Source organism: Mirounga leonina, unplaced genomic scaffold, assembly GCF_011800145.1.
Source record: "Mirounga leonina isolate KUSES-001 unplaced genomic scaffold, KU_Mleo_1.0 Mir_115, whole genome shotgun sequence".
Taxonomy (NCBI): domain Eukaryota; kingdom Metazoa; phylum Chordata; class Mammalia; order Carnivora; family Phocidae; genus Mirounga; species Mirounga leonina.
The window spans coordinates 33,995,081-34,018,799 of NW_023270268.1; the positions used below are offsets into that span (position 1 = coordinate 33,995,081).

General features: G+C 50.2%; 1 protein-coding gene across 8 annotated transcripts in view; it reads left to right on the top strand.

Moving 5' to 3' along the window:
* The first annotated feature begins 8,917 nt into the window (after positions 1-8,917).
* Positions 8,918-23,719, top strand: part of MRAS (muscle RAS oncogene homolog) — a 53,753-nt gene continuing 38,951 nt past the window's right edge. For 7 of the 8 annotated variants that reach the window (XR_004677536.1, XM_034995604.1, XM_034995626.1 and 4 more), the window contains exon 1: positions 9,292-9,434. The gene's annotated coding sequence lies outside the window, so the exon portion shown is untranslated. Of the gene's footprint in view, positions 8,980-9,291; positions 9,435-23,719 lie in introns of those variants that run through there. The other variant, XM_034995613.1, reaches the window with a different exon arrangement.

Sequence of the window (23,719 nt, forward strand, 5' to 3'; positions counted from 1 at the left end):
GGCACTGACTGTGTTTATTCTCAACTTTCTTTTCAAGAATGTTTACACAGTGGACAGACTTGAAAGATAGAGATAGTATCTCCTTCTAAAACAAAGAGCAGGGGCGCCTGGGTGGCTCAGTCGGTGAAGCGTCTGCCTTCAGCTCAGGTCATGATCCCAGGGTCCTGGGATCGAGCTCCACATTTGGCTCCCAGCTCAGTGGCAGTCTGCTTCTCGCTCTCTCTCTCTGCCCCTCCCCATGCTCATTCTCTCTCTCTCTCTCAAATGAATAAAATCTTTAAAAATAAATAAATAAAAATAAAACAAAGGGCAGGTTTGCTTACAGCCTTGGAAGATGGAGGTGGTGTCTCTTTCTACAGCAAGCATACTCACTCTCCAGTGTGAAAGCTCAGAGTTCTTCTGTAACACAACCCACTGCATGTGCAGGTGTACCTGGACCTCTTTGCATCGTCCTCTGGGAATCGAGGTTGAGGAATCCTGTGCAAAAATGCAAATACCCTGATGACTACTGTGCGTAATAACCTCTCCTTCACCTCTGACCCAGGAGTTTCACGTTTTCTTTTTTTTTTTTTTTTTTAAGATTTATTTATTTATTTGAGAAAGCGAGAAAGTACATGAGAGGGGGGAGGGTTAGAGGGAGAAGCAGGCTCCTCGCCGAGCAGGGAGCCCGATGTGGGACTCTAGGATCATGACCTGAGCCGAAGGCAGTCGCTCAACCAACTGAGCCACCCAGGCGCCCGAGTTTCACGTTTTCTGCCAGTGTCCATAAAACTATGGAAAGATCACTTGTTAGAGCTTGCAAGTAGGATAAAATGTCAGACCTTCATAGTTCCTGGTACCTCCCAAGAGGTAATGAGCATTGCCCCTTGATTGTTTAGGCTCTCCTGGGAGATTAGAGAGCAGGACTTCTTTCCCATCTAACTTCTCATTAGACCAGAACTCCTTGCCCATCTTTTTGGGCAGACAAAAGAAGCTTTTGAGGCAGATCTGGATCTGAGTGAGCCACACAGATCTCATTACTAAAGACTCTGCTTCTCCAGGTGTCCCCTGAGGCTTCCTGAATGACTGCCACAGGCATTAGAGGCCAGGCTCAATGGCCTTCTGGGTTCTCTAAACTTTGCTAAGATGTATGCATATTTTGAAATACTACATACAATATCCGCATTTGTTTTAGTGTAAAAATGTTTTAAAATTCTAACCATCAAAGATTTAAAATTTTTCTGTCTTATTTGTTAGCAGGGGTAATTTAATTGGATTCCAGAGAATGGGGCTAAATGGAAATGAATAAATCCTGCATTTCAGGTTCAAATTCCAGGCAATTTTTGCTTTTCTAACTTGGTATTACAATATTTCAAATACTACGACTCACGAACACATGTGGCTACAAAGGACAATCATTTCTCCATTGTTTGGCCAGCTGGGGTTGGGTGATTAACAAGGAGAGATGCTCAGGATGCTGGGCTCAGGCTCTTAGTTGCAGAATGTCTCCTGTTGAGAGGCCAGGCCACAGCACGTTGTTTGTGTGGCAGGGAATAATGGCTCTCACCCCAGTTCCGCTTCTTCTCAGCTTCAGAAAATGTTCATCAAAGGATTTTCTCAATGAAGGAAGATACCTGATGTTTTAAAAATTATGTTTGAGGGGCACCTGGGTGGCTCAGTTGGCTGAGCATCCTACTCTTGGTTTCAGCTCAGGTCATGATCTCAGGGTCATGGGATCGAGCCCAGTGCCAGGCTCCCCACTCAGTGAGGAGTTGGCTTTAGATTCCCTCTCTCCCTCTCTCTCTGCCCCTCCCCCCACTCACGTCTGTGCTCTCTGTCTCTGTCTGTCTCTCTCAAATATATAAATCTTTGTAAAAATTATGTTTTACCTGGTTTTTAGCAGTTAACTATAATGTGCCTGCAATCAGTTTTCTCTGTGCTTACCCTCTTTGGGATTCACCAAACTCCTTGAATCTATGAATTTGATGTCTTTCACCCACTGGAAAATGTTTTGCTGTTACCTCTCTGACTATTGCTACTGTCCCATTCTCTCTCTCCTCTCCTTCTGGGACTCCAGTGATATGAATGTTAGTCAGTAGTATATGGCCTGCTTATCTTTTATACTATTATCTCTTTTTCTTTCCATCTTTTTTCCTGTGTTTTCATTTCAATGTATTTTGTAATTTGTCTTCAAGTTCAGTAATCCTGTGCTCAGCTGTGTTCAATCTGCTATTAAACTCATCCAATGAGTTCTTGATTTCCATTAGTAGACTTTATAAGTTCTAGAGTGTGCATTTTATTTCTATTTTTATTTGTTGTAGATTCCACGTATCCAGTGACATTTCCTTTCCTTTTATCTATTTTACCTACCTCTTCTTCTGTTTTATTCAACATATTAATTGAGGATATTTTGAATTTTCAAAGTATAACACACATGCAATGGTGCATGAAGTATGCTAATCGTGAATGCATAGTTTGATGAATTTTCATACTTGTATATACCCATGTAACCATCACCCAAATCAAGATACATAATATTTCTGGTACTTCCTTCCCTCTCAGGCATCGCTCCCTTGCCCCAAAGAGATAACCACTATTCTGACTTCTATCACCATCAATTGGTTTTACTATTTACTGGACCTCATATATGTTGTCTTTTCCATCTGGCTCCTTTCACTTAATATAATGTCTGTGAGATTTATTCATGTTGCTTATGTATCAGTACATCATTCTTATTTATTGCAGTATAGTATTCCATTGTATGAATAGACCACAATTTATGTATTCATTCTCCAGTTCATAAACATTTTGGTTGTTTCCACGTTTAGGCCATTATGACTAAAGCTGCTATAAATATTTTTATATATGTTTTTTGGTGAACATAGTTGCTCATTTCTCTTAAGTATGTACCTAGAAGTAGAAATGTTGAATCAGAAGGTAGATGTATGTTTAGCTATAGTAGGTTCTACTTTCAAGGCTGATTGTGCCAGTTATCAATTTATCACCGTTCAGTGCCAAACCCATCCTTATTACCTGCCTGTGATAATGAAGCTGGACCCTGTAAACATTTTTCTTCTGCCATCTGGCACATTGTTAAGCTTTGTCAGGAAAGGGTACTGACTGCCACTGCAGGAGAAAGTGGCTTCTCTTCCTGGCTCTGATGTGCTCACTTGCTGGGTTCCTACAGCACATGGCTCCTCCACACGTGGCAGCCAGAAACACACAGCACGTCTCCACTGACAGCTTCCTCCATCACCACAGAGGTCAGCTTTTGAATGAATCATTCCCGTGGGAAGTTTTCCAGCAAATTCCATAGTGCAGCACCTTTCCCTGGATGGCTTCCCTCAGTACCCAAGAGGAATGCTTTCCTTGCATTCCATCTGCATGGAACTTCAGCAAACTTCTTCATCATCCAGGGAGTCATGGCTACACTGTCTCCAACAAGGTATGGACCTCAGCCTGGGGGTAGAGTGTGAGGAGGGACCTCATACAGGTTTGTTCCTTCTTTGGGTTCTCTGCTTCAGCCCCAGAGGCTACTCCCTGTATCTGCTATAATTATATTCCTTAGAATTCTCCTTTCCTCTTAGCACCTTTTATACTTAATAATTCTTTACGTTAAAATTTCCTTGTCCAAATTACTGTGTGGTTTCTGTATCCTGAGTGAATGCTGGCTGATACATGGATATACAATTTTACACCTCTACCACCAATGTCTGAGAGTTCCAGTGCTTCTATAATCAGTTATTTTAGAGTCCTATCTACTAACTCCTACATCTGAAAGATCTGTGTGTCTGCTTCTATTGTCTATTTTTTCTCTTATCAGTTATCATTTCCTGCCTCTTCACCCGATTATTTTTTATTATATGCAGACATTGTATGTAAGAGGTATAGGGACTGCAGATGATATAATTTGCTACACAGAATGTTCCTTCTTTCCTCTGTTAAGCAGATGACCATGAGGGATGATTGTCTCAGTCTGGTGAAGGATTAAGCTGAGTTGAGGCTGGATTTCAGTTTTTGCAAAACAATCTATCTCTCTTTACCCCTATTCCTCACACGTGGATTTTGATTGAGAGACTTGCAGGTCTCTGTACCCTCAGCCATGAGGGACGGTGGAGATTCAGTTGTGCCCTTCAGAGGTTCCTAATCCAACTGTCTAGATTCTGTCCCCTTGTAGATTCAAAATCTGGCAAATGTCACAAGGTAGGAGCTGGCCTTGTGTTTGAGGCAGGCCCTTTCTTCTTGGTGAGACTTTGTTTTCTAAGTTCTGTAAGACTGTGGAAGATTTCACTCTGCTTTTTAGATGGGGAACTCAGCAAATGTCCTGTGGAGAAAATGGGGTTGTGTTTTTAAAGCCTCCATGTTCCCATTTTTCATTCTAGTACCATGTAGCCACTAATAGCTTTACTGGTTTCCTTTCCTCCATTAGAGATCTTTCTTTTGGGCAAAGCTTGATTGTTAGGAATGCCCCAAATTGGCAAATGTCCAGGGAGATGAGTGAGGGGCCAGCTGGAGAGACTCATCTCATTTTGTTGCGGTAGGACCATTGGCCTGCCACAACCTACTACATCCTGCCTAGAAGAGGAGATCTAGGCTTTTTTTTTTTTTTCTAAAGATTTTATTTATTTATTTGAGAGAGAGAGAGAGATAGCGAGAGAGAGCATGAGCAGGGGAGGGTGGGTGGGGAGAAGGAGAAGCAGACTCCTTGCTGAGCAGGGAGCCCGATGTAGGACTTGATCCCAGGACCCCAGGATCATGACCTGAGCTGAAGGCAGACGCTTCACTGACTGAGCCACCCAGGTGCCCCAGAAATCTAGGCTTTTGAGATTCAAAATTTTTTTCTTTTTGAACTTCTGTCTGTAGCATGTATTTCAAAATCTTAGAGTTGACTTTTCTTTCTTGACAAATTTGTGCTGTAATATCCCTAACTGGAGGCTCTGAATGTCAAAATATCTGGGCTCAATGTTCTTCAAACTGTAGGTCACAACCCATTAATGGGGCATGAAATCAATTTAATAGGTCTTGATAGCATTTTTAAATGAAACAGAATAGAATAGAATATATCACATATAGTAAAGATAAGTATTGTTTCATTAAATTTTTGTTTCACTTGTGTGTGTATGTGTTTGGTTTCCAGTGTAAAACCTATTTGTTTCTATGGGTTGCAGCCAAAAATGTTTAAAAGCCACTGGACTTTAGTTTAAACAGAGGAAGAGCTAAGGGGGAGAAAAACAAATGATCAGAAACAAATGTATTAATTGAGTATGGACACCTTTTTGGAGAAGTGTGGCCATGCCTGGGAAATGGACTGATTCTCTTCTGGCCCCAGTGAGCAAGAGGGAGTCCATGAGAGGGATAAACCACAAGCATCAGGAACCATAAGCATCAGAGAAGAAAATCCTATGAGGTCTATCTCCTCAGGGGGCTGGGCAGTTGGGGATGTGCAGAGGGGGTAGCAGGGAGAATTGAAGATGAGAGATGACCGAATTTGGATTGGTACGAGCCATGAGAACCCTGAGAGAAGACCGTGTCATTCTTGGTGCCATATCATGGGCAGCCCAGGGAACAAAAGCCTGTGCTTGGCCCAGAAGAAAAGTCAGCTGAGGGGATAAACAGGCATGGGGGTGGGGTGAGGCTCTTCTGCTAACCCATGGTTGGTGCTTTGGGGTCAGCAAAAGATCTAAGTCTAGCCACAAGCCTGAGGAGACTAGTATCCACTTCACCTTCTCCCTGCTTTCCTAACACCAAACACAAACACAATTGACCTGCCTGTCGAGGCCACCAGACATAGGAGAAAGAATATGGGCTCTGTGGTCAGAACCCTGACTCTGAGTCTACTGGCTGGATGGGATTGGGCTTGTGTCTCCTTATATCTAAGACACGGTAGGTAAGACCAGCACAGGTCGTTGGGAGATGTGCAGACTCATCATTATGCCCATGTCCAGCACGCAGTGAGTGCTCAGGAGTTCAGAGCTGCTTTTGCCCCCAGAGACCACAGTGGGGCAGAGAGTTCTGGAAGAACATTGTGCCGCAATGACCAGGCTGGCTCCTGGCCCTTGAAATCCCCAGGCCCTCTAGGCTTGTGCACTGAACCCCCAGGCACCAGTTTGGGTCTGCTCTGAGGCATGGCACTCAGCAAGCGTTGGGGCAGAGAGACCAGCCCAAGACACTGCAGTGGATGTGGTACATTTGCTTGTGTCTCTGAGCCGGAAAGTTCTGCTCTGGGTCAGGCAAGCAACTCTCGTCTTTGCCCTATTGCAAGAGCTGGCTCCTGGCCCTGTGGCTGGCCTTGGACTTCAGGCCCTGAAACTTGGGCCTGAGCCCAGTCTGGGTTTTCGGCCAGGAGTCATTTGGGCCAGGAGTCTGGCCTTCTACCATGCTGCAAACACACCTGGTCAGCCACGCGGATCTGCGGGAGTTTTGCAAGACTTCAGCTCAGTCATACCTCAGCATATAAGGGTTTCTCCTTTCTCAGTCTAGCTGAGCGTTATTTGTCCCTCAAGCCCTGGCTCAACCATCACCTCTCACAGAAAGCCTGTGCTGGGCACCCACACCCTCCCCACTCTGGGTTGGGTGCCCTTCCTCTGGGCCCCCACAGGCCCCGGGACGTCTCTCTTCCACACCATTTACCCTCGGCTGGCACTCACAGTTTGCTGGCGGCAGGCCTCTGCACAGCACCCGGCACACAGTAGGTGCTATGGCAGTGTTTACTGACGGAACTGTCAAACTCAGGCCTCATTGTCCTGCTCAGTGCCCCTGTCTGCCAGCAACTGAGCCATACTTTATTTCAGGGTTCAAACAGCAGAGGAGGCAGCCCAAATGGGACAAGGGCCCTGTTGTAAGCCCTCAGCCACAACCTGCATTAGAGAATCCCAGGTACCTGTGTGTGATTACTAGCTGTTTCAGTTCCATTTCTGAGGAGATGGATTTTTATTTTTTTTATTTATTTTTTTAAAAGATTTTATTTATTTATTTGACAGAGAGAGAGAGAGAGACACAGCGAGAGAGGGAACACAAGCAGGGGGAGTGGGAGAGGGAGAAGCAGGCTCCCCGCCGAGCAGGGAGCCCGATGCGGGGCTCGATCCCAGGACCCTGCAGTCTCAGGCACTGTCTCAGCTCAAGCTGAGGGCAACAGAGCCCTGTGCCAGGCAGGGCCCGGGAGAGGATGTTTCTTGACAGACGGAGCCCAGGAGGGGCTGACAGACAACCAGGACACACAGACCTCTGCCAGTCTCCCCCCAAGGCTTGTGGTAAATGGAAGGAAGAGGAAGAAGCAGGTTCAGAGCAAGACCCAGCCGGTCACGATGAGCATCTCTCCCTCAAGCCCCCTCCTCAGCCAGCTCTTTTACTCCCTACCAAGGTGCGATACTTGATAGCACCTAAAGCATGGGGACTCTTGGGGTCCACGGGGACGTCAGAGCAGCAAGTGGAAGTGGGGGGACACAACGGCTCTCACCAAATGGCTGCATGGGTACCTGGGAGGCCAATCAAAACCTGCATCGGATTGGAAGCCCCAGCACGGCAGGAGGCAGGAAGGACTCGGTAGTAAGCTCCCCCTGGGCTTGGGGTAGAAGGTGAAGCTCTCAAAATGACAAGCAGGTGAGGGGCGCCTGAGTGGCTCAGTCAGTTGAGTGTCTGCCTTCGGCTAGGGTCAGGATCTCAGAGTCCTGGGATCGAGTCCCACAGGGGCTCCCTGCTCCGCGGGGAGTCTGCTTCTCTCTCTGCACTCACCCAGCTTGTGCTCTCTCTCTCTCTAATAAATAAATAAAATCTTTTTTAAAAATGACAAGGGGATGAGTTCCCTGGATGTGTAAAACGGTTCCAAGTCATCATCAAGGTCCACCCACAAGAAAGTCCTGAAAAATGACACCAGTTATCAAAATTACAATGAGCTATCACTTCACTCCCAGTAGGGTGGCTATAATCAAAAAGACAGCATTGGCAAGGATGCGGAGCCATCGGTCCTCTCGCACATCCTTGGTAGGAATGTGGTGCAGGTGCTCTGGAAAGCAGTCGGGGGTTCCTCAAAATGTTAAACATAGCTAAGCATATGACCCACAGTTCTATTTCTACTTCAGTTCTACTCTAGTTCTACTCCTAGGCATACCACCAAGAAAAGTGAAAACACATGTTCCTATAAAGATTGTACACGAATGATCACAGGAGCTGTTATTCCTAACAGCCCCAAAATACAAACAACCTAACTGCCCATCACCTGAAATGGAGAAACAAAATGCGGTGTATATATACATTGGAATATTATTTGGTCATAAAAAGGAATGAGGTGCTGCTTCATGCTGCTACATGGATGAACGCTGAAAACATAATGCTAAGTGAAAGAAGCTGGTCACAAAACACCACATGTGGTAGGATTCCATCTATATGAAATGTCCTGAGTAGGCAAATCCATGGAGACAGAAAGTAGATGAGTGGTTTCCAGCGACCGGGTGTGTGTGGGGGGGGTGACCGCAAATGGGTAAGGTATTTTGGAGGGGGGCAGCATGAAAATGTTCTGGAATTAAAAATCGTGATGGTCCAGCAACTTTGCTGATATACTAAAAACCACGTAATCGTACAGTTTTAAAGGCTTGTTTTATGGTATGTGAATTATATTTCCATTTTCTTAAAATAAGGAAAAAATGTCATCGATGGAGAGGAGTTAGCAGAACTGAAACAATGACATGGAGCACGAGTGTCGCCTGTGCCCGTCCTATCCATCTGAACGAACTTGGGGCGCAGGAATGGTGCACCAAGAAGGCCTGGGGGTAAGACACGCTGGGTCAGGATCTAGGAAGAAACACGTCCCGGGATTCGAAACGAATGCGGTTGAGGTGACGGCCGGCATCGCTAAGGACTGGGGAGGCGTCGGGAGGCTCAGAAGTTGGTCGGGCCAGAGCGGAGACTCCAAGGTTGGGGCACAGAGGCTCTTAAAGAGGCCCGAGCGATTTCCCATTCGGCGTCCACTTTAAAGCCAGCGCCGCGGAGCTAGGCTCTGACCCGGTAAGTGCGCGGGGTCGCGGGGGAGGCGGCTGGGGCCCGGCTCGGAGCCGGGGGCGGGGGCGCTGGGCGGCGGGGGAATCAGCGCGGGTGGCCAGGACTGAGCGGGCCGCGCGTCCCGGGGCCCGGGTGCGCGCGGGGGCGGCGGGGTCGCGGCGCCGCCCCCCCACCCCCCCACCCCCACCGCCGGCGCCCGCCGCGGCGCTCTATTTTTAGCAGGCGCTGTTGCAATATAAGGAATGCGCGGCGCGCGAGGCGCTCGGGGCGCGCGCGGGCTGCGCGGTCGCTTTAAGGAGGCGCCGGGGCGGGGACGGGCCGGAGCGGCCAGAGGGCCGGCGGGCCGGGAGCCGCCAGTCCGGCGGCAGCGGGGCCGGCCGGGCGCGGCGCTGCCTCCTCGGCCGCGCGAGCGTGAAGGAGGCGGCCTGAGGGCCGGAGCCGAGCCGGGGCTGGAGCGCGGGGTGAGTGGTCGCAGCCGCCCGGGAGGGGAGGAGGGTCCCGCCCGGCGCTTTGTTCGGGCGGGAGGTGTGGCCGCCCCCGGGCCCTGCCGCACTCGCGGCGCGCGGAGTGCGCCCGGGGACTGGCGGGGAGCGGCCTTTTGCCCCCCATTGCAGGCTCCGGCGTAACGTTGTGCGATCGAGAAATCCGCCACAATAGAGACCCCAAGCGGGGAGGGCCTGTCCACCGCCCAAAGAGCCCCTTTCATGGAACCGCCCTTCGGTTTCTTGTCTGCCTCGGCGAGGACCAGCAGGGGGGTGGGCGGCAGGACTGGAGTGGCGGGGGGGGGGGGGGGTACTCTTTCTCCCGTTTTAAAATGGCGTTAACGTGGGCAGGGATCCGCCGCGGGTGTTGTCAAATTTATCTCAATAATAAAAAGCAGCCTGCCGCACAAACAACCCTTCACTGCGCCCGGGGCTTGGGGTTCTGCTCACCACTGGGGCCCGGCTCATTCATTGACCGGACCTGGCTGGGGCAACTGAGTGGGGCACGGTGCCCGTTCCTGCTCTGCGGGGAAGGTAAGGACAAAAAAATGAGCGACAGCGCAGTGTGGTCAACAACAGGATCAGGGAAGAGAAGAGGTTGTGGGACAGACAGCGTGGAAGGTCAGGGAAGGCCTCCTAGAGGAGGTGATGCCTGGCAGGAGCGTGGGCGCTCAACACCCAATTACACTCTGTGGCTGGAACTGAGATCTGTGCTGGCCTTGGAGAAAGCTGAGTCTGGAGAGATGGACAAGGGCCACTTCATGGGGCCCTGATCTCAGAGCTCTGGGATTCCCCTACCACCCCCACCACCCCCACGGGCCCCTGCTGGTACCGAACCTCCTTGAGTTAAATGGTTCTTGCATCTACAAGACACACACTCTATCCTGGACCTGATCAGAGAGAATGACTGACAAGGCTCAGAATTCTAGCCTCAAAAGAGTAATAAGGGAGATCTTACTTAAAAACCCTGAAGCCCCGGGTGCCTGGGTGGCTCAGTTGGTTAAGCGACTGCCTTCGGCTCAGGTCATGATCCTGGAGTCCCTGGATCGAGTCCGGCATCGAGCTCCCTGCTCGGCAGGGAGTCTGCTTCTCCCTCTGACCCTCCCCCCTCTCATGTGCTCTCTCTCATTCTCTCTCTCAAATAAATAAATAAAATCTTAAAAAAAAACAAAACAAAACCCTGAAGCCCCACTGTAATAGCTGCACCAGCAGGGCTCACACAGACCGGGCACTTGACCAGAGTGTGCTTGCTCTTGCTGGTCACTTGACAAGACTCTCCCAGAAGTTTATTGTAATCCCCACATGCAGATGGGAAGCTGTGGCTAGAAAGTATCAGTAACTTGCCCAAGATCCTACCTTGAGACCACGTGGCTCTTCAGGCCCCTCACCTTAGAGTCGGGCTGTCCAGGCTTGAGGGTTCCAGGTGCAGCCTGTCCTAAGCTTTTGCTCTGTTGACAAGCACGGGTTGGTTGAAGTGTGGGGTGGTGACCTCTTGGTATTAATAACTGACACGTGTCAGGGGCTTTGCAGTGAACAAAGCACTTCACGGAGACAGTTCTTAGAGTTTCTTCTGCTTCTCTTCCCAGGGAAGAAACTTGAGCTGCCTAACATTTTATAAATCTCCTAATTTCCTGTAAATTGCAAGTCCCTGCTGACTGGGGCTGAAAATGTTTCGGGCCCTGGCTTTCAACCTTGGGTCTGTTCTCACTCTCAGCAGCCAGTGAGTTTCTCTGTCTGCGGTTTATGGTGTAGTTTGTACTTTCTCTGCCAGGTCAGGAGGTATTGGGCTTTGATGATCTGGGGTTTTCAAGGCTGCAGGGTCTGCCAGCCTCTTGCGGAGGCGGGTGGTGTTGAGTAAGCCAGGTGCTCTGGTAGAAACTGCCCCCACCCCCGACCCCTGGCCTCAACATTTCTTTATGGAGAAGAGGATCAGAGCCCCCTGCTGAACCCCAGTGAGGCTGGGGTTTGCCTGCTTTGCTCTCGCAAAAGGCAGTTTGCACTTTCTGCTACTCATACTTTCACCTACAGAAGACATTTTTGTGGCGGGTATAACTTTTATTATTAGCTCTAACCATAGGTATTTCACAGTTTGAGTGGATCTGAGCTGCTTATAAAGTGACAGATCTCTGGGGTTGGTTCTGAGTTTGAGTGATTACCTGGAACCAGGGAGGACTACCAAACTCGGATGAACTGAGCTAGCTCCTGGGGTGACTGGTCCTCACATCAAGTCAGATTTGCGTGGTGACCAGCCCGCTGGATCAAGTGAGTTCTCAGGGAACATGACCTCTGCTTTATATCTCACACCTGGTGTAATCAGTTCTACCAGTGAAATGCCCCCACACAGAGTGTTCCTCCCTGCAAGTGATTGAAAACGTACTGCTCATGCACTCTATATAGTTTGTACAAACCACACTTATGTGACCTAAATGCAAAGCTGGAATATTCTCAAGCATCAGGGTGTGCACGGAGTCGCAGAGGTTCTGTACCTGTCAGGCTCAAGGCACGGAAGAGGTGCAGTTACCCTTGTGTGGGGATGGGACAGAGGAAGAAGCTGGGAGAGCACCCTGTGCCCTGGGGCATCTGGCAAGTATCCATTGTCTAGGGACTATGCAGAAAATTCAGGGTCTGAGAGGAATTTTGTTGGTGGACTCTGAGGCCTTGCCAAACTTCATCGTCTTGGTGTTACCACTAGGCCTTATGGTACTGGATCGGTGGGGCTGCTTTTGGCTGCAAATAACAAAACCCAAGGAATAGTACGTTAAGCAGAGTTTAGATCTTCCAAGGATGCCGAAGCTGTGAAGTTGCTGTACAAAGACACTGGATATTAGTGCCACTTCCAGCGAGCTCTTGCATGGGAAAGGCAGCCAGGAAGGCTGAGGGTCTGGTGACCAGAGCAATGGTTTTACCTTATTGGGTCACAGCCTCTTCAGTATGCCAGTGAGAAGCCCAGAGAAGAGTTGCCTGGATGTACAGAGTGGGCATACAATTCAGGGGATTCACGGATCTCTGAAAACAAGCCCTAGATTCCAGGTTAGATGCCCTGGTCTAAGCCACGTTGTGTCACTAGTGGTTCCTGAGGACCCACTCTAGGCTCTGCGGCTCTGCCCTCACAGCTAGGCTATCGGCCTGGGATGGTAGAGTCAGGTGTTAAGAGTGAAAATGAGCAGGCCAGTTGTTGGTGCCGACTTCAGACAACAGAGCTGAGCTGAGGGGAGAGGACCGCTGTGTTGCCCCCCTCGGCGCCTGCTGTGCATACTTCGGTGCTCATCTGCCGTCTTCTGGGTGGTGTTTCTGTTGCACGTGATGAGATTGGCATCGCCTGCTCCCAGAGACTCCACCCCCGGGCCCCCACCACTGAGCGCTGGGTTGGCACCATCCAAGGCAGCTTTCTGCAGCCATCCCTCTTGGAGGGTTCATGAAGTAGCAGTGTGTATTTAACTTCTTAATGTCCCTCTCATTGACCTTTGGTATTTTGGGGTAGCTTTTCTAGGTGGGGCCTGCTGATGGCCAGAAGGCCAAATGACAATGTAGGTCATTGCAGGTTGCTGAAGTGTTATTGTGGGTCTCAGAGGGCATATTTTCATCTCTAGAGCTTGGCATCTGGCTACCTAGATGGATAAAACACCATGATTTACATCTGGGTTGTGGTGCTAATGAGATTTGGGAGAGCACCAAGGATGGATTTGAGTTTGGCTGTGCAGCGGTGTGGTGGTAGCATGAGGAGAGGATGGAGAGGTGGGGGCTCTGCGCCCTGGTTCTGGTCTTCTGTGACTATCTAGAGGGCCTTGGGCACATCCCATGCTACAGGGACCCAGGCGCCATCTGTGACTTATCTGCCTGCCCTCAGGGTTGTCATGGGATTAGATGAAAGACACAGAAGAGAACATGCTTGGGAAACCAGAAAGAGCCATAAGGATTAAGAGCATCATCAATATTCAAGCAACCTCAGATAACAGAATCATAGATCCAGAAGGGACCCCTGGAGCGTAGTTAGTCTAGATTCAGATCCTGTAGAGCACATTTCTCAGAGCGGTCAGGGAGATAATTTTAGGTGGGGCACATTCAGCATCATTTCATTTTAATACACCTATTTATGTGTATTATAAAAATACAGGCATCACATCAAACCCATTTTTAAAAAATGGATATTTTGTTCAAATTAAGGCTAGAGAAAGATTTTAAGTTACAAAATATGGTGGGAGCACCTGGCTGGCTCAGTCGGAAGAGCATGTGACTCTTGATCTTAGGGTTGTGAGTTCAAGCCCCATGTTGCGTATAGAGATTACTAAAAAAATAAACTTAAAAAAAATAAAAGTAAATGAAAAGTATGGTGATTTTTTTTTAAGATTTTACTTATTTATTTGACACAGAGAGAGAGAGAGAGAGAGCAAGAGAGAGCACAAGCAGGCTCCCTGCTGAGTAAGAAGCCCAATGCGGGACTCAATCCCAGGACCCTGGGATCATGACCTGAGCCAAAGGCAGACGCTTAACTGACTGAGCCACCCAGGCGCCCCAAAGTATAATGATTTTAAGGTAAAGATTAAGCCAGTAATAGTTCAGTAGTAAACAAATACGGCCCAAACAGGAAAGTGACCCCTTGAATAAAGCCTGGGAAACTTTCAAGGGAGTCTCTCCCTTACAGTCCCTCCCTTACTCCCTTGGCTTCAGCTGGACCCTTCTAGAGATAGGAAGCTTGCTGCCCCCAAATCCGTCCACTTTTCCATTTGGGGATTCTCTCATCCTTACAAAGTTCTTTCCTTTCTCCCCTTAAGCTGCCCCCACTGGATGTGTCCCACATGAATCTCTGACAGTCATGCTTTTCTCCAGCACCAGCTCCACTTTTTTCAGCGGCTTCTCAAATGGCATGGTTTAAAGACAGTCTCTGTCTGTCTTCCTTTCCTCCTTCCCTCCCGTACTTCTCACTCCCTCCCCTCCCCCCTCTTTCCCCCCTCGTCCTTCCCTCCCTCCCTTCAACAAAGACTTGTGGACTGGCCCTAGGTTAGTCACCATATTAGCCACATCTAGGCCTCACAGCAATTGCCAATAGCCTTTTATGTATGTGGAAACTAAGGCTCAGGAGGTTGAACAGGCCACGTCCAGTCAAAGCCTGAGAAAAGCAGAGCTCCGGAGTCTGACCAAGGTCCATCTGGTCCCCAAGCACATGCTCCTTCTGTTACACTGTGCCACTTACAGAACTGGATGACCAGAAACGACACATCTCTTGTTTCCTGGTGCTCATGGGGCCTGCCCCTCAGCAGTCTGACCACACATGACCGGTGCTGCCGGGGAGCAAAGCCCTCATGAGGAGGGGGGACAGAGCAGCCTATGCTGGAGGGTGTGATGAGGCAGCTGGTTGGTGAAGAGAGGCGGAGCGCCTGGCTGGCGGTGGTTTTCCCTGACTCCTGTTAATCTTACAGTCAACTGCCAACCCCTAAATCTTTTGGGCACTTGGTCTATTTTTTAATTTTGAAAAATAAAAAAAATGAAAATATAAAGGATCGTATAACAAATACCACGTGCCCATACCCGAAATGGACAGATGCAGCAATTTAGTCTACACTCAATCCATTGCGCAGGTAGGTCAGGACTTCAGCCCTATCCCTGGTCATTAGGCCTGGCTGGTTTGGGCCTGTCCTCGGCCTCAGGCGGGCTTTGGAACCTGGCTCCTGAATTTCGGTGTACGGGCTCTTTCAGCTTCCTGTCCCCCACTAATTCAGGTGCCGCCTGGGCCTCCCCCGAGGTTGCCCATAGCTGGGGAGAAACCACCGGGGAGCAGGGGGCGGGGGGTGAGTGGGCGCTTTTGGATTTAACCCTATTCCAAAAAGTTGATCTGCTCTCAGAAGCACCTGCCTGGACCACTGCATATTCAGGCCAGGCTGCAGAGCGGTGTTGTCACACCTGCCCAAAGCGAACACCGTTTAAATGGTAGACCTATATATTTAGAAAAGAGAGAGAAAAAACATGATTTTATAATTAGATGGCAGTGATTTGCTAAGCAGCTCATTTTACACAAACCTCAGCAAAATCCGTCTTCTATTCCAAAGTGTAGAACTACTTTAAAGCGCCGTGTGGTACCTTTCGGATCCCAGCTCTGCAGGCCCAGTGAGGAGGGAGGAGCAGCTGTTCGTAGCCTTCTCCTTTCCACCCCCAACAGACTCCAGGACCCCCGGGCTGCAGCTGGAGCCTGCCTCACCCCTCGAAGCTAGAGCCTCAGAACAGTTAGAGTAGTTCTTTTGAAAGCCATGCCGAAGAGATTCAGAAACTTCCAGGAAAGCCTTCCACTCCCAGGCAGATTCCATTTGTAGGGAGTCACGACGGGGGAGGAAGATTTGAACTAGTTTCCTAAGAGAACATGGGGACCTGAGGTGGTCCCCAAGTCCTTTTTATTAAGTGGTAAGAATGAGTTGAAATATTCTCTGTCCCTGAGTGGCCCAGAGAGAACAACACTGCCTGCGTCCCTTCCCCTGAGTCTGACGGAGATGCTGCAGAGGGACCTGCTTGTTGGGCTTGCTCTTCCAGTAAAAGCAATCGGGAGACTGCACCAGTGAAGGCAGTGAAACATGCCGTAAAACCAATTCCTGGTTTTTTTTATTATTATGTTAGGTTAATCACCATACATTACATCATTAGTTTTTGATGTAGTGTTCCATGATTCATTGTTTGCATATAACACCCGGTGCTCCATGCAGTATGTGCCGTCTTTAATGCCCATCACTGGGCTAACCCATCTTCCCACCCCCCTCCCCTCTAGAACCCTCAGTTTGTTTCTCAGAGTCCATAGTCTCTCATGGTTCGTCTCCCCCTCTGATTTCCACCCCTTCATTCTTCCCTTCCTGCTATCTTCTTCTTCTTCTTTTTTTTTAACATATAATGTATTATTTGTATCAGAGGTACAGATGTGTTTGCACAGCAAAAGAAACAGTCAACAAAACCAATTCCTATCTGACTATACAGAAATACACAGACCTGTTATGTTTACAGGCCCACTTGTCTCTTTTTTGAATCTGATGATTTGGATTATTTGTAATGAATTCCTCCCCTTATTACTAACCATCTTTACTCTGGCTCCAGGCTTAACATCGCTCTTAGATTACTGCAGTACCATTCTAACGGATTTTCTGTCTCTAATTTTGCCCCCTGTAAATCCATCTTAAAGTTGGACAAAAAGAAATATCAGAATCAAATCTGAGCAATTTTACTCCTTTGCTTATAGACCCTTAATGAGTAAGGAGAAAGGGACTGGTCCTACCAGATACTAAAATACTATAATACCAGAATAAAGTGGTGTAGGCCTGGCTCAGGAATGGATAGGTAAATGAAACAGAATAGAATGCCTCCCCTGAAGTCCCTCCTCCCCCAAAAAACCGCTTTTTATTTTTTTTATTATTATTTTTTAAAGATTTTATTTATTTATTTGAGAGAGAGAATGAGAGAGAGAGAGCATGAGAGAAGGGAGGGTCAGAGGGAGAAGCAGACTCCCTGCCGAGCAGGGAGCCCGATGCGGGACTCAATCCTGGGACTCCAGGATCATGACCTGAGCCGAAGGCAGTCGCTTAACCAACTGAGCCACCCAGGCGCCCAAAAACCGCTTTTTATTTTAAATGAGACCTACTTTCAAAAGAAAAGTTCTGGTTTCATAAGAATCTGCTGTATATACTATGTGTTAGGCGGCCCTGACTATACCCAAGTACCCCAACAGTGACCATGTTTGTGGGCATGTGGGGCTGTGTGGAGGTTGCAGGACGGGTGGTGGAGGTGGGGAGGCCCACCCACCCCATAGAAACGAATCATTCTCAGGGAGCTCTGGGAACGGGTTCTTTTTTTTTTAAAGATTTTATTTATTTATTTGAGACAGAGAGAATGAGAGAGACAGAGAGCACATGAGAGGGGATAGGGTCAGAAGACGAAGCAGACTCCCTGCTGAGCAGGGAGCCCGATGCGGGACTCGATCCTGGGACTCCCGGATCATGACCTGAGCCGAAGGCAGTCGCTTAACCAACTGAGCCACCCAGGTGCCCTGGGAACAGGTTCTTGCCTCTCCAAAGCAGCATATATTCATTCAAAAGCAAAATTAATTTTCGTTTCATTTAGGAGGTGTTTTTTTTTTGTCCCTTAGAATTTCAACATACCTTCTTGAAAATTCCCCCTTTCAGATAACCCACACACTCACCCCTTTGTATTTGAATTCTGCTGGAAATGTAGGGCCCGAGGAGGAGATTGAAGCGAGCCCATCTCTCTTGGCGAGGACCATTCTCTCACAAGGCGGCTCAGCAACCCAAAATAGCCTCTATCATGTTCTTCTTTCAATGCGGGCTTTATTGTAACCAGGGATGATGGAAAAGGGTGGAGCCACCGTCCCAAAGCCTTGGGGGCATATATTAAAAAAATAACTATGAGATCTGTCTTCTCAGCCATCCCTCCACACCCACATTCCTCAGGTTGAGCTTCCTTGGGCAGCGGAGCTGGCAAGGCCTGGTGCTCCTCACACCCAGCTCTTCTTCTCCAGGAAGCCAGACCCAGCCCCAGGTGCCCTGCTGGCCTCCCCGGGAGCTTCGGTCAGCTGGCATCAGAACCTCCCCGCCCACCCCTCCTCACTGACCCCCCGACCCCGCCCACCCGCAGTGGACAGCGGCCTGAGTCCACTATCTGGACTGGGTGGGTGTTTCCTGCATGTTTGAGATTTTACAGAGGAAATCAAAATAAAGAAACAAAGCCTTTGTTTTACTTCTGGACTCAAACTGGGGACGGCTGGAAGGATGGAAAGGGGGAGCTGGAGTAGGTCACTTGGCACTCCAACAAAATAACCATTCTAATAAAGCATTTAACAGGGACTTTTTTCTATTTGGGGTTGGTGTGAGTGAATAGGAAAGACAGGGCGGAGGGCTGGGAGAGCCTCTGTGTGTGCAAGGAGAGGGCCCCAGGCAGGGTCTCTGGCAGGGGTCTGGGGCCACCAGCAGGGCTGCTGAATTGGCAGCCAGAGGGGCCAGAGGGGGTCTCAGTCCTCCTTTCTTTCCTCAGAAGACCCACGGGAGAGCAGGAAAGAGCGTGGACTGCAAGGGCTAGAGGAGCCCTGCTCCAATTTCTGCCCTACCACCTGTTGCATGTGACCTTGGGCAGTCCCCCACCTCTGTGAGCCTCCCTTGCCTGGTCCCCAACAGGGAACGATGCAGCTGTAATGCAGATGTCCCAGCCACCCCATCCCAGTTTTTCCTGACCCAGTTATACCGGGCCAGGCCCTCATCCCACATACATGGAAATGGGGAGGTGCTCTCTCCAGTATTTCATCATTCTTCCCAAAGGATTTTCTTTGTAGAAGTTCTCTGAGTGTATTATTTATTTTTCTTTCTTTTTTTTTTTTTTTTTAAAGATTTATTTATTTATTTGAGAAAGAGTCCAGGGGGCAGGGACAGAGGGAGAGAGAGTCACAAGCCGACTCCACACTGAGCATGGAGCCCAACAGGGGGCTCGGTCTCACAGCCCTAAGATCACCACCTGAGCCGAAACCAAGGGTTGGACACTCAACTGCCTGCACCACCCAGGCGTCCCAAAGGTGTTTTATTTATTTATTTATTTTAAGTAGACTCCACACTCAGTGCAGGGCTCGAACTCATGACTGTGTGATCAAGACCTGAGGTGAGATCAAGAGTCAGACACTTAACCAACTGAGCCACCCAGGTGCCCCTATTATTTATTTTTCTTTAAAAATTACCCAAGCATTGATGAAAATGCTCCCCACCTGTAGTATTTCTGAGACTTTCGAGGTGGGGACCATGTCTGCTGGCCATCTGGCCTCCCGGGTCAGGTGCCCCACTTTGCCCCGTGCATGTGTGCAATCAGCTTGGCTTCCTCATTCCTTAAGCCCTATTAAGCCATAGCTAACAGGCTTTCACCAGGGGCTTATAAGAAATGGGGTTACCCATTGCTCAGAACAGGGCAGAAGTTAAAATTGAGTAGCAGACCTCTTCCTCTTGACCGTACCACTCATTTTCCTAGACACTTTTCCCCAGAGCTTCAGAGAACTCCAAATTTCCATTACTTTTGGTGGCAGAGCAGTCATGAGATCTGTCCTGGACCAGGCTCTATGCTTTTGCCTTAGGAAAGAGCCACTGAAGAACTCGTCTCAGCAAGAGTTACGCACCCTAGCCTTACACCGCTAGCCAGGTGTAACTTAGCACTAGGCACTAGACACATCAAATTCCCGATGACCAGGGCGAACCCAAGAGTAAATTTTTTTCCTTCCTGTTAGAACGTTTTGCAGAGTACCCCCGAGGACTGGAGCTGATGTAAATCAGCACATATTTATTGAGCACCTTCTTGGTGTCACACGTGTGCTGGGCACCCGAGGTACCGTGGAGAGTCCAACAGAGGACGGCCCTGTGCTCGTGGAGCTGACACATTAAGGGGAGTGGAGTGGCCGCGTGTACAATGCCATCAGGAAGGACAGCTGAGTGTCCGGGAGAGTGTCACAGCAATCTCCCCCAGTCTGAGGTGTGGTAGGGGGTGCTCGGGGGAGTACATGTGAAGTGCTGAGTGTGTGGTCGGGACGTAATAAACAGGCACTATAATGATCAGTCCCGGCCACAGGACTCAGCCCCCGTGCATCTCCAGCATCCTGCTACTCCCAACAGCAGTTTTGCATAGAGGGCTTTATAATTTTTCCAAGGTTACACAGCTAGGAAGTGACACACCCAGGATTCAAAACTGGATGTGTCGGACCCATTTCCAAGCTCCTGACCTCTGCTCTGCCTCCGGCTTTCTGCCCCTGGCATGGCCCCCACGAGATGGGCTATAGCATGGGGCATAGCTCTGAAGCTTCCCCCTTTCTCCAGATCCCTGAAGGAGGCGGCACAGATAGTGGATTCTGATCATTTCTCCATCATCAGAAATAAAACACGCTTCCTTGTTAAGTCCTGGGATGGCCAAGCGGCAGGAGCAGTGATACTTCAGTCCCGCTGGGGGGCTGGGGTCTCTCTGTTGAGCGGGCTGTGCTGAGAGCTTCTTGGGCTGAAGGAGGTGATTCAGAGGGAGCACCTGCCTCCCCCACCCCCACCCCCGCCCTGGGTGCTTTGGGGCAACCTGGAAAATACAGCTGTGTGTGGCCCCAGGCACCCTTCTGCACAGCTTGGGGGAAGGGGGCATTGGCAAGAGTTCCCACAACATACTGGTAATGATAATGGTAACAAGAACAAGAAGAATAGCAACCCTTTATGTGCCAGGCACTGTTCTAAGCACTTGCCTGTATGAGCTCATCCTGTCCTCAAAACAACCCTGTGAGGTGGATACTGGTGTTAGCAAGTGAGGAAACAGGCACACACGGATTGAGCCATGCGCCTGAGGTCACACCTAGCAGAGGGGCCAAAGCTTTGATGCAGGACTTTGTATAAAAGTGCTGTCTGTAGGAAAAAGGGAGGTGGGAGGCCAGTAGTGGCTCCTGGGGACGGAGCGGGTCTGTCAGCTCAGCCCATTGCTCCCTCCCTGGTCCTGGCCAGGCTACTGAGGAGGGGAGGAGACCTGCAGCGACTGTTTTGCATTTGGGGAGAGGGGTGTGAAAAGTTGCCTTCTGCCTTTCCAGCTGAGTGGGCTTAACATCTGGAGTTTGGGAGGGTCCCTGAAAAGTCACCGGCCCCCCTCCAGCCCTGGTTCACCCCTCCAGAGCCAGGCTGCTGGACCCTCCTTCCTCCATCCTGCTTCAAGGAAAATCCCACACCTCCCCAGCTGCTCATTGTCATGCCCACCTCGTTTTCAGGAAGTTTCCCTTTTATTTTGCTCAAGCCCAGCTCTCTACAGTCTGGTTATTCTTTTAAAATGGAGATTGGCTTGCCTCTCCCCACCTCAGGCAGGAGCCTGGACTGTTTCTGTCTCACTGTTGGTCAAACAAATAAATTTTTATGTTTTTCATTAATTGTGTTTGACATCGAATATAAATGATAGAATGAAAGCAGTGGTCGTTTTTGAATGTGCCTTTCTGCCCTTCACCTCCCCGGGTCCCGAACACTCCTCGGGTGGGCCGTGTGCCCTCCCACTAAAGACTGCTAGCCTGGAAAGTCTCCAGGCTGAGTAACCCCTGCTACTGCTACTCCTCAGTGTCCTTTTCACCTCCTTTAATCTCACACCTCTTTGTGGCCAAAGCCAGGCCAGGCCACGGCAGTGCAGAGTGAAGATGGGGCCCAGCCCTCAGACCCCTGCCTGCCCCAACCTAGTGGGGAAATGTGACGGGAAAATAACTCCCAGCTCCTAGATTTGAGGGGAGGAGTAGAGGGGCATGCTCCTGAGAAGAGGCGGAATGGCCACGGAGCTGAGCTAGGAGCTTTGTGGTCAGACTCGCAGACGGACAAGCCACAGAACCTCTATGAAATCAGGGTTCATCACTGACAGGCGCTAAACAGTGCCTTCTTGGTGTGGTAGCTGTGAGGAGTCAGTCAAATGGCCTAATGGCTGCAAAGCCCCCTGGCTGCCCCCTGCCACCTGGCCAGCACTCCCCAGACGCAAGCATGGTGGCTGAGTGGAAGGAGATCTGGAAGGTAGGAGAGGGCTGGGGAGGAAGGGAGCACTTCAGGAGGCTGTTCCTCAGAGAGGGAATGTTCTCACAGGTGGAGGAAAGGGGAAAAGGCAGAGAACATTCATTGGCAGACTCCGAGGTGCCCTGGTAGGGGCTGGAGCCCCTGACAAATTAGGCACCATCTCTGTCCTCAAGGACGCCATACTAGGAATCAGGAGCAGAGGCTGCATGAGGGGCAAGCGGTGCTGAGGGCAGTTCAGGGAGGGCCTGGAATGCTCCGGGCAGCAGGGAGAGAGCTTCAGGCACCCACGGGGGCTGGCTGAGGGGTGATAGCACCAGAGCGGTGGGAGGATGATGCGGGGTGGGGGGGCAGGCAGAGGGCAGAGCCAAGCCACTGAGTGCACCTGCCATGAGCAGCGGACTCCTTGGCCTTGGCCTTGGATTTGAGGTAAAGGGTTTTTTGAGCTGCTAGGGGAAGGAAGAGGGGAAAGAGTGCCAGGGCAGAAAGGTGGGACGAGGGGTCTGGAGGGGGTTTGGTTGTTGAGGAGTGGCCGAGTCCATGTGGTGAAGGGTTGAGCCTGAACAGCCCCGGGGGAGCTGTGAGGAGACAGCTGCATCACAATGGGGAGAGAATGGGACAGGGGCCTGCCAGGCTCTGGGGAGTCTGAAGGACCTGAGTATCCAGAAGCCACCCATCGCTGGTGGGGTGACTGCCAGAGTGGCTTTTCCGGTGGACATGCAGGCTCCTGTCTAAGGCTGAGAATTCTTGCCTGCAGGCATGACTGCCTCAGCACTAGGAAAATATTAATAGGCCCCCAGGGCTGGGAGTAAGAATTTAAACATAAAGCTGCTTCTTCCTCTTGAGCCCCTACCTGCCCCTGAAGGAAGCTGTGACCCAGGGAGCTACGCCCCGCACCCCTGGATTGAGGTCACTCCCACCCTCCCAGTGGCAGTAGGACATGGGGACATGGTGGGGGGCGGCGCTGGGGTGGGACCTCTGAGGCTGAGAGGGCCAGATGGCAGCACCCCAGGAGCTGGAGATGCCAGTGGGGTGCATTGTTCTGAAGGGCTGAGTGGACCCTGAGACACTGGCGCCCTCGTTAACCCCTCAGTTTCCAAGAGCCTCAGACCTTCCCAGGCCCTGGACTAGCTGGGGGGTGAGTGGGGCAGTTTTCGTTTTTACTCGCTAAGTCTGAGCTTCCCCCTTTACCAAGCTGTTGCCCTGGGCAAAGGCCTTCACATTTCTGCCTCTGTCTCCCCGCTGGTAAAACTGGAAGACTAAATGCCACCGTGCAGGGTCGTGCCTGGGGCCTTTGTGCCCGTGCCGGCCCGCCTGCATCACTTTCCTGTGCCCGCCTGACCCTGAAACCCTTCCCCGTCTGCTTCCCTCTCCTCTGAGCTACTGCAGGACTTGGAGTTTGTCCCATGCAGGTTATCCAGTCTCCCCTGGCTTTTCTCCCTGGTTAACTGCACTGCGGGCAGCAGAAAGAGTTGGGGATCCATTGGATTGGGTCGGCCAAGATGTGAATGCTGCCCTCCAGGGCAGAACTGGGTGGGGGGGTTGCTGAGGCCCACACACAGCATGAGAGCACACTGAGGAAGGAGTGGTGAGGGCTAAATTCTGTTGAGCTGTTACCTGTGGAACCAGCCCATTCACAGGGCATGAGCTCAGGCAGGACTCTGGAGAGACAGGAGGGCTTCCTGCAGGAGGAAGGCTTAGGATGGATTTTGAAGAATGCTGGTGATGGTAACAACTTGAGTGTAC